At 38.7% G+C, this 12025-nt stretch overlaps 1 protein-coding gene across 5 annotated transcripts in view; it reads right to left on the bottom strand.

Annotated features, from left to right (window-relative positions):
* grin2bb (glutamate receptor, ionotropic, N-methyl D-aspartate 2B, genome duplicate b) overlaps window positions 1-12025 on the bottom strand; it is a 95679-nt gene that overhangs the window by 69075 nt on the left and 14579 nt on the right. The window lies entirely within an intron of this gene.

Below are 12025 nucleotides of genomic sequence, written 5' to 3'. Positions count from 1 at the left end.
TGTTAAATTCACCAAATTGTGATTTATGAGGTTTAGCTATATAAAACTAATACTAAAACTAGTAGTAACTAAATTAAAACGAGGAATGCTCTAAAACCTAAATGCCTCAAGACCTTTCCTTCGTGTTTTTTTTATAACTCTGTTAGATTTAACTGTTTTATTTACTGGAATTAGTTTTAACCCCCCATCTGTAGCACTTTGAGACTTCTTTGAAATGTGAAGTGCATTACAAATTAAATGTATTATTATTATTATTAAATAACTGAATTAAAATACAAAAAAAAGGTACAAATTAAATCAAATGTAACTTGTACTTTTACCCCAAATCAGATGTGACAGCTCACCCATAACTCTAATGAGCACAAGCTCTATAGAAAATGTGGTTGAATTTCAGTATCATGTTGTGTGTATCATGGTGTTCCAGATGCCATTTCCCTAAATTGGACTAGCTTTTACTTTAGTAGAGGACCCCTGCACTAAGGACGTGGCTTTCGAACCTGAGCCCCAAGGACCAACAACAAGTGGGGATCTATCTGACTGGCAGGAAAGAAAGTGGAGCCACTCTTTTACTATCTCCAACCATTTAAGGTTTTGATTATCCACCTCCACGAGCCTCCAAACGCGTTTCCTCCCCTCAGTTGTTTCCTCCTCCAAACCTGTCTGAAGTAGAGTGCAGACCTATTATTTTGTATTATTGCTATTATTTACAGCTCCTATATTAGCCGCCACACAAAAAGCAGCACAGCGGAGCATACGAAGAGACAAGCGGGAGGGGTTGGGGGGGGGAGTGCGAGAGACTAAACGTAAGTAGAGAGGGAGGTGACAGGCAGGGAGAAACACTATTAGTCATAGCTTGTTGAGAACATAATGCTGTGGGCTTTTTTTTTTTTTACAGCTGCAAGTGTGTCTGCATGCATAAATGTGATTACAATATGGATGTGTATTAGACAAGATTTTCTTGATTGACTATGAAGAAAACTACCCAACCATTTTCTATCGTCCAATTTGGGTCGCGGGAGCCTATTCCAGCTGACTTTGGGTGAGAGGCATCATAACCCTGGGCTGGCTGCCAGCCAATCGGAGGGCACAGGCAAGCAAGCAGTCACACTCACATTTACAACTATGGGCAATTTACAGTCTGTATAGTGAACCGAACATGAATGTTTGCAAATACGCAAGCATGGAGATGACATGCCAGAGATTTGAAACTGGAACCTCAAAACTGTGAGATGAATCAGTGATTCCCAATCACTGTGCCACAAGTTTGCAACGCCATCGTGAGAATGATCCAATTTCACTCATTTGAAAATTCATCCATTTATATTCAAATTATAACAAATATTTATAATTTTTCTTCATATACTATACTACGTATGATTTGTTAGATCATAGTATATAACTGAATAGAGAGACATGGCTTAAAAGGTTTAGTATATAAATGGATTATTTAGATAACAGATGATGGTATTTACAGTTCAACAACAACAATTGAAGATTTCTTATGGGGTTCCCCAAGGGTCTGTGCTAGGCCCTAAACTATTCATATTATATACATGAATGATATCCTCTGTGTCGCTTAACTAATCAAAAGTGTCTGTTTCTCTTACTGATTTATATGTTCAATAAACAAACAAACAAAATATATGCAAGTGACAGGTGGGACAACTAAATGCTCTTCCACTAGATAGCTGAAGGTACAGATAACCTGTGCGTCCACATTAAGCACATTCTACATGAATTTATCATTGAATATTACATGAATACAACAAGGCCTGTAAGGTGTACAATTTGGTGCCAAACCAAATTAACATTATGGTAAAAAAATACAATAAAATTGGCCATGCACTCAACGGGGTGCCATTTTAGCAGCTGCATTCCCAAATTAGGCGTAGAGGAGCCTTTTAGACGAGGCATAAATGTGAGACTTGCTCACACAACACCTTTGTTAATCTTTTATTCATCAAGTAGTGCTCAAGTTTAAAGAATAGAAACAAAGTTGCGAGGAGAAACAAGAGGGGAGAGGTGCGGGCGGGGAATGCAAGGTGTGAAGTAGGAGGAAAAAGCAGGAGGCAAATGAGGCCCTCATATAAAGAGCATAGAGGAGGGTAGTCAGTCTTAATGGCAAGTGCACATTGTAATTGTAAACTAGCTGAATTCTCCACGAGAGCAGAAGCCAAGCGAGGGAACAAAAAGGAGGAGGAGGAAGCGAGTGGGAGGAAGGCAGCAGAGGAGAGAATAAATAGAGACATCCACAAAAGAGACGGAGGTGGAGGAAGAAAAAGGCAAGAAGAAACCCAGAAGATGTTCAGGGAAGGAGCTGCTGAGGGGCGACACAACGCACACGAAAGATTGCCGAAAAGAGGACATGAACAGCAAGATGACGAAGAAGAGGAACAAGAGGTTAAAGGAGGAGGCTCGGATTACTCAAATAATAATAAAAAAAAGTATCTGCTAGCAGCATGTGAGAAAAAGATGTGAAATGTGCAAAAGGGTAATTGAAATCACAGAGCCAGGTCAAAAGAGAGGGGGAAAAAAAAAATCAAGGCTATAAAAATGACAAAAACACAGAGCGACAGTCGACCATTTGAATATGTATGTGCAACAGTCGTGCTCTGTTGCCATAGTAACAATTCAAATGTGCTTGCACAACACAGTGATGGACAGGAAGATACAACTTGCCAACCGCAACGCCTTGCTTGCCCTCGCCCGATAACGCGCCACCATTTTTTATTTCAGGCGGCGGCACAAACACAAAGCTAATCATTATGGATGCCGCACAAATGTACACACACCTCACATTGAAAAATGAATCTCCAAAAAAGCGCTACAGGCGCCATGCAGGCTGACAGGGTAGGTGCTGTCGGCCCATTTGGGCTAATCAGTTCCATACGACTTCTCCGCTGTCATAAAGGGCTCCCTAATTAATACCTTTTAAATGGCGGGTGTCACAAGTGGATCATATAATCGCAGACATCCAACCCTGCGGCGAGGGCTCTCGCTTGATGAACACTGACAGCATTTACGCAGCAATTAGAGCCACATATGCGGCGGCATTAAAAAGTAAGTGGCAGCTGCACAAAAACACCCTCGTGTATATACGTATAACTCGCAAAAGTATGACCACGCGGTGAACCCCGGCCTTCTCGTAGGCACGCTGATGCATGTGCACAGCGCAAATGGTCCATGAAGAAGGTCAAGCACTGCTTTGTGTCCTTGCCTTTCGACATCTGAGCCCTCATGATGGATTCACGTCCTCTGTTTGCACAATATGAAGAGATGGTACGTGCCCTTACATGCGCGCGAGCATGCCAGGCCACCATCAGTCATCTCGCACCTAACATTTGCGAAGCGCATCGATCGAGGAAGCCTGTCAAATGGCCAAAACCGCCGACGGAATGAGGAGTGCAGCTCTCTACAACGACCTGCCGATAAAAATTCGGCATGATCCATTGAGCTACAAACTGTTCGTCTTAATCAAATAGTGCGAATACAACACATTAACCTAGTGTTTTCCAGCCTTTATTGAGCCAACGCAAACATTTTATAGCAGAAAAAATGTCACTGAAAACCACCAAAAAATGAATCTACAGGGTAATTAATGTACCTCCTCCTCCTCACTATATGTGGCTGGCATAGATATATGTGAACAAAGATGTATTATTTGCAGAAGTGAGTCGTAGCAAGCTAGATTTTATATTTTTATTTTTTAGGTTTAATTCATTTTCAGAGTGGTTGGTTTATTATTTTAGTTTTACAAAAATGCTTCATTTTAGTTTAGTTTTTCTTAGTTTTAGAATTAGTTGTAATTGTTTTTTCTAAATATGTAGTATTATAGAGTGCAAGATAAAAAAAATAATTTAAAAAATGTCACAAAAACTATTGTGTAATAAAGTAAACTACTGTTTTCAAGCAGCTATTCGACCGTCCTCTTTTTGTACGGTCCTACATTAAAACCAAATAGGATACATTTAAAATCAACAACGAAAGCTTGTGTATGACAAAATTAGATTTTTGCTTTAGTTTTATGAACATAAAATGGCATTTTAGTTAGTTTTGCTTTTTAAAAACAGTTATTTTATTTATTTATTGTCAATTCTAGTTTATGTTATTCCTTTCATGTGCATCAACTATAATAATCTTTGTGCGAACTTATGTATTTTGGTACGTCAAATCTATTTCCGTCCTTTCAGTGAAGCATATATAAAATACAGTTTACAATATATTACGTGACATAAGCAGAAGTATGTACAAAGCAGTAAGACTTCGGGCTGAGTCACCATTCCTGCTCAAATACATACTAGCATGTAGGATTTACACAATGAGGATTCTTCAGCCGATCATCGATTAGCGAGTTTGAAAAAAAATGATAACTGATCGTTGTTTCAATCAAAGATGGAGCAATATATCAATTTAAATGACCGCCGCCATTCGCGGGGGACAGGGCCTGGCCTGACTCACAAATAGCAAAAATGCACGTACAATTAATGCCAATTGTCAGGCTTAGGGCCCAAAAAATAACAAATAAACCTCCAAAAATTCAGCAAAACACACTGATAAACATTTGAATATCAATTATGTCATTGATCGATCAGGCAAATTAAGACATTAAAGACGATCACAGATTTTGTATAAAACGCAAAATATCGGCCAGTCCCGATCCAGCCGATCAAGTCTACTAGCATGTTTTATTGTTTTGACGTTTTGCAATGGTTACCTTTTAAGACTGTGCTATTAAACTCATTATCTGCTAGGGACATTTTTTTCATGTATATTAAGAATCCAGATATTCAATCCAAGGTACGCATTGATCTATATTTTTTTTAATTGTTTCGCGTGGTAGGGTAAAGGACGCTCTGAAAATGGCTGGCACTGAATAAAGCATAAAGTAAAGAAATGAGATACAAGAGGCGGATCTGCGACCACTACTGGATTTTGTTGTTCCTTGTTCAAACAACATGGAGGTTGGCCAACATCTTTGTTGGCATTGAGTTGAGGTTCTACCGTACATCGGTGACCTAACAGCTCCAAAGCAGACTGAGCGGCATTAAGACGGAACGTGCCCCGCAATTTCAAACGCACGTAGGCGCACGTAATCTGTCTCTACGATATCCCTCGAGATTTGAGGTGGTGGGCTGCGTTTTACAGTACGGCGCGTGAAAGCCATTGTGGATAACACGAGCTGACAGGCATATCTATTAAAAGGGCCCATTTACATTAAGTGGGTGGTCAGCTGCAGGTAAAGGCGGCTCGTTTGTCGTCTCGGTTCACAGAGAACACGCCACATCATTTATATGCAATAACAAATGATTTCAAGGATCGTACAAAGCACTTTGAATAATGGCACATCTCTGATTGAGCCTTCATGAGAATAAAAACCTTTAAACGAAAGTCTAAATATCCCAAAGGAAATTAGAAAGAGCAGACAGCATTTGGCATTCTCACTTATTGTCACAACATGTCCTCAATAACTGAGAAACATTCAGCGGTGCTGTGTAACATTTTTAATAGGTCAATTGTCAGCTGTTGATCATGCCTATTATCATTCCACTAATAAGACGCGTTGGTTTGTTTATCATATTGCCCAAGAGGACTTCATTAAAGAGCAGAAACACAGAAATAACAGGAATTAGGAAAGGGCATAAAAATGGATTTGTTGATGCGCTGTTTGGTTCAAGCATTCATACCATTATTGGTATTAGTTGACTATATGTTCTTGATTTAGTTGAGGGAAATCAATTCATTGATTAAATGTCTTAATTATTCATCTCTAACTCTTTGACTGTTGTGAACTCAGTGTCATAATGAGCAGAATAATCCTGCCCGGAGGAGTTATTCGTCTGATTCTGGCGTGTTGTGATTCTTTGCACAGCGTTCTGAGAGTCGAGTGCCTCTGCTGCATACAGTCACAGTCTCAATTTTGCCTCAACACGCAATTAGAAAACTGCCCATTCCCACATAAATTGACAGAATACTTAACCACCAATAAATCATGAAGCTCATCCCTCAATCTTTGTATGTATTTAAGACATTTGGAGGAAATAAGGTCCTTTTCAATTTTATAAGCTAAAAAGGGATTCCAAGAAACGATTCATGCACATGGTTGACAATAGAATCCCCCCCAAAAATAAAAAATTCTGCTACCATGTTTTGTGAATGACACTGGGTGGCGACTGTCTGTCAAACCTGTGCCACACTGCAGTGCTCAATCAGGTAATCAGACATCATACGGCTGTAATGACTCCCTGCGTGGTGAGTGGAAGCCAACACACTTTCTATTTGCAGCCTCTGTAATTAATCAATTCGCAAAGACAAAACGACAGAACATTTGCCAAAAAACTTGTCCAAAGATGGCCGTGTATGCAATCGGCCATGACAACTAAATCACAGTGTGCAAAGACAGGTTGTCACAAGCGCTAATAAATACTTTCTAATCTAGCTGTCAGCAGAAAGTATTCAATGTCAGTGTGAGATATAAAGAACGGGGGGGAATACAGTAGAAGCTTACAATTGTAATGCCTGCTGGCACAATTTGCAAACAGGCCAAAATTCTCTGAAAATAGACCTCGTACGTCACACAAAACCCAGCCATCATGTGACACATCAACTCAGTGAGCATGCAGTCCACAACCCAGTTTGATTTGTTTTTACTGTAACTGGTTTGTGATGCCGTTGCCAACACTGAAATGCCCAAGTGATATCAGAGAGGAACATTTTGATGAAAGCTATGGAAATGGAAAATGGAACTTTATCAGGGTAATATATGTCAAAACATGCAGAAAGCCTATGTAAAAAATATTAATAATAATAAATAATAATAATAATATCAAAAACCGCAATAAAATACATACCTCAAAGTCAGAAATGTGTAGTCTGTGTGAAGAGACTCGCCTGCCAGGCACACATACGTAGTAACTATTTTATATTTTATTTTATACACTTTATACACAAATACGCACAATTGCCTCACAACTTATTTTAATGCTACAGCTCCATCACACATCAAAGGTATTTCATTCATTTAATAAATGTATTATTATTATCATCTATTTATTTATTTATTAAATTTATGTATTTGCATTTAATTTGAGCAAATACAGTGGTGTCACCAAGTTGCAAAAAGTTAACAGGAAACAACACCACTGTAACTATATTATACCGTCTTTACAAAAAAAAAGTAAAGAGACATAACACAGCAATTGTGTTATTTATAACTAGAACAAAGCATGATGGGAAAGCCTGATGCTCCTAAAGTTAGCTTCGGTCCGCTAAGTAGTGCACCGGAAGGGGTATGAATAGGTTTCTAATAAGAGCGCAAACAGGAAGTGGAATGTTAGCAGCCTAAATGTTGCTGGCTTAACAGATAAAGCTGACTTGATAAGTACAGTACTGTTAAGGTCTCATCCGCTGTTACGTACACTTGTCTATTGTTCACTTTTTGTCTATTTTAACTGTATTTACATTTTCATACTTGTAAACAGTGATTCTGGTCATGTAACCACATTCAAGATGAATTTTGATCTCTGATCAAATTCAATATGAATATTGATGCTGGAGGGAAAGCCAAGCTCTTTTATATTGGTAAAATAATAAGGGTAAAACTTTACATCTTCATTATATGAGATCATGCAAAATTATACATCATGGCGGCATGAAACAGTTAGTCATGGTCACGCCAAAATAAAAAGAGAGAATGTTACTTTCACTGACGAAGTTCTTGGTTGTATAATTAAGTGCACTTTTGTCTGGTCAAGAATCCTCTCTTGGCTAATGAGACGCACTACATATCGCCACTGTCGCACTGAGGCTTACACGGCTCTTTAAATAACACTATATGCTCTCTTCAGCCAAATGAACGAGACAAGGCAGTGCAAATACACACACACACACACACACACACACACACACACATACTCGCATAGATTATAATGGCAGCAGCGCGATCACAAAACACACGCACATATGCCGAGATAGAAGGAGACGAAAGGGTTGAGGACCCATCAATCCCCTGGGGTCTTCATTACCTCATTGGAGTCATTTATTTCACCAAGCTTGCGGTATATCTACTGCTCTGGAATTAATTTAACAGCAGAGAGGCATGTCCCTCCGTAGCATCACGGGGCCCTTGACCCTCGGAGAGGCCCAGTCATCATTGTTTCAAAAACAACTGTCATGAGAGCCTGTGTTGATTTGCAGTCAGGGTGACACTATTGCAATATTACAAGTCCGTTGGATATATCAAAAAAGAAGAAAAAGAAGAAGCAAACGCGGCTCAAAAGACTGCAAACACTGACAGCACCTGATTAACATGGACAGTAAAATGTCTTTTTTTCTTATTTTGTTTTTAAAGCACTGTGACGCTTTATTGAATGTTCCGCCATCTAAAATGAATATAGAGGTGCAATTTGTTAATCGTTTGGATCATAATCAAGGAAATTGAAGGACTGCGCAAGATATAACATGAAAAAATCCACAATGTTTCCTCCTCACACAATCAGAAGCAATAACAGTGTCTTGGGCTGATGTGTGAAGCTTTTTTTGTGCGCTCATTACATTTTGGGACCCCGCTCAGAGCGGAGCAGCTGTGGTCTGAATGGTGTTTGGCTGAAGAGATGGACAGATTCATATGCACGGAGACATCACATGTGCTGTGGGACACATCCTGTTCTTTAATACTTGTCATTATGGGAGAACGCCCGGGAACAGTTGCATAACACTAGTCAAAATCTGCTGCTATGGTAAAATCGATGCTAATTATTTCGGGGGCTGTCACTTACGACATCTAAGGTCTTCACACTTGTTCCCGCATGAACTAAAGTTGAGCATGATCGATTTTTTACGAATTATGACTGTTGTATGGAATACATTGTTGATTAGTTGTGTGGATAGGATCAAGTGAGGCAGAATGTAGTGCAGTACTTGGTTGCAACCAGCGGAGGCGCTGTGGATTCAGTTTGTAGCCTGGGAAAGAACTGAACGTTGAGCTACGCTATAGCAAATAAATCCCAAGCAGTATTTGCGCAATACAAAACTGGGATTGAAACTGGAGATCGGAACACACATACTTGCCCATCTCCATTATTCCATTAAAAAAAAACAGAAGAATAGATTAACTCATTTACACCGAAAAGCGTATAAATACGTATTATTCTAAATGTTTTAAGTGTCCCAAAGACGTATTTATATGTTTTAATGTTGTTTTTTTTAATGCTAGAGCATACAGAAGACTTTGATGCAGCTTCTCAACTGCAAAGAACGGTTGAAGAAATGGTAGTTACACAAACGGCCAACAGGTGGCAGCAGAGAATAGGAAATTAACTAGGACCATGTTGGAAGGAAGAAAAACGTAATTACTAAGCATTCTAAATAGATTTATGAATAATGATGAAACCTAGCTATATTCTAATGCTAATTGCTCCAAAACGGAAACAGATTGAAATATACTTTTTTCCCTGATGAAAGAAGAGACCATAATCTTTCCTTTGGTATGTTTCATGTTTTATAGCAATAGAACACAATATTCTGTGGGCCTTGCAAAATCAAGTCAAAATTCAGTAAAACGGCCGGGAGTGAAGGGGATTGCTTCTGTGAAAATGGCTGAGAGTGAATGAATTAACATATTTGATTCAGGCAAAACAACACGCGGCATGTCGAGTTAACAGATTGGCGTTGCATCAAAGACTTCTAAGCAAAGGGCTGCCGCTGAACCGTGATCAGGCAAAGCAGAGTTGCACTTCGCTTAGCTTGCCATAAAATGTTTTTCACAGGCTTACAATTCATGATGTGATAATGATAGGTTGACGTTGTCATTGAAATGCATATGAATGTCATATAATTAGTTTGGATATTTTTGTGTTTTGCCTTGTAGGAAGGCCCTCCCCACTATACAAGCATGTGAAGTAAGTCAAGAAGGGCAGCACATGCTGAATGAAGCCTTTATAGACCGAAGCCTCGTCATACGCTTTCATGGGAAATTTTATTTCAATCTTGATAGAAAGTATGTTTTTTTATTTTATAACTGAGCTCCAGAAAGGACTGCTAATCAAAGCAACCCTGTTGCTTCTTTCGGCCAAATCTCACATCTTTTGGTGGCATTGTATCAACCATTAGATCGGAGGTGGCGCAAAAAAGAAAAGAAAAAAAAGAACGGAATCCTCAAATCGTCATTTTTCTGTTGGTTTACTCATTAGTTCAGTGTAATAGGACCAAGTTCAATTTAGAACGCATGCTTGCCTCCATCTCCTCATTCAGAATCTAATCAGACTCTAAACTTCCCCGATGAATTTCACAGATTATAAAGCATGTTCTCACCTCACAAATGCATTTAAAGTTCTCTTAGACGTTCCTCAAGAAAAAGACCATGTGACGCCAGGTGACATTTTTGCCCACTTTGCTGCAGTGAGCTCACACCATTAGCTCGCAAGGAAAGTGTATCTGGAAAAGTCTCACTTTACTTGTCAGCGCCGATATATCACACCACATCATTCCACCTTCACCCTTTTACAATGTGCCCCCTTGACGGGAGCACTGCTCACCTTTAACCCTTCTTCCTGCCCGCTGATCCCCGTGCCCTGCATCCGTTTGACGCCCAGGAACTCGCTAACAACCGGCGCTCCTTCCTCTTGCAGCTGTGTCATCCCTGCAGGGAGGAGCCGTGTCATTCTCACCTCGGCAGCTTTCTGCTTTCCAAAAACTCCTGATCTTGCCGCCGCTAATTAGGTGACATCCTGCAATCCCCCACCCGCCCCACTGTGCGTCTAAGAGACATATTCACATGAGCAGGTGGCGCAGATACAGCTGTCCAATTGCATTAGCAAATGTAAAAAAAATATCAACGCAGAACTACGGAATGGAAGTACATGTGTTGCGGAACAGTTTGTGTTCAGATATCTGTTGCTATAAATATGGATTACCAGCCGGGCCAATATTTGGCATTTTGACAAATATCGGTATCTGTCTCTCTTTTTTTCTTTTTGATGGCTAATCAATTTCAAACTATGATAACCTCAGGGAATAATTTATATTATGGCTGGGGAGTAAATCGAATTAACTCTATTAATAGCAATTTAAAAAATCTAATCGTTGAAAATTTGAAAATTGTGAAAATGAGTTTTCTCTATTTGATTACTAAAAGCTGTTTGTTTTTTATGTTTTGTTACATCCAAATGTTTTTGTGAGTTGTAATTTTGCACAACTGGCAGAATCTTGGTGGTTTACAAGATATGTTTACAATAGCTACCAACTACTTCATTGTGGCAAATTATGAATGTTATGTTTATGTTAACTTAAAACTAATTTAGAATCAGTATACGTTATTGTTGTCAGAACATTTTGCACAGGAATTAGTTTTGATTAAATGAAATCTTTAAATAAATGTTTGTTGGGTTTATTAGATTAAAATCAATTAAAAATGTAATGGAAAAAAAAATTCAGATTTAATTTTTGGGGCCATATCGCCCAGCCCTAATTGATTTACATTTTCAGTTTACTCTATTTTCAGTTTACTTTATAAGAGATTCTGCTAATTCTGTGAACTCTCTGTTTTTGTTTGAAATTACAACAAAGTTACAAGAAAGTTTAACATTTTGTTTATTTTGAAATTTTGGGGGGAAAATTTTATTTTAGAAAACTATAGGGAGATTTTCAGTATTTACTTGTTTAAGGTTTCATTTAACGGGACCCGGGAAGCTTCCTGGACTTTTTGTTCAAATTTTAAATCAAAGATGTCAACTGTCAAAATTGATTCAAAATTGTTGCTAATCTGACAAGCTGTTCAATAAACATATACTTTAAAAAATGTCAACAAAGTTAAAAGTAGAAATTTCATTTTTAAAAATGTTGATGCCCCAAAATAATTATCTGCCTTCTCGACTACTAATAATCGGTATCACCATGGAGAAAAAAAAACATATCGGTCTATCTCTGTCTTAAACCACATGCATGCTAATTAATATCCCATGTGCCTAAACAGAGTTTCCCATTTTATGTTAAAACTCAGGAAGGGGATATGGCTGCTTTGAACAAACAA

The sequence above is a fragment of the Leptonotus elevatus genome, chromosome 8, assembly GCF_054856555.1.
Source record: "Leptonotus elevatus isolate MCC_2025b chromosome 8, RoL_Lele_1.0, whole genome shotgun sequence".
NCBI lineage: Eukaryota > Metazoa > Chordata > Actinopteri > Syngnathiformes > Syngnathidae > Leptonotus > Leptonotus elevatus.
This window is presented reverse-complemented; position numbering and strand designations above follow the sequence as displayed.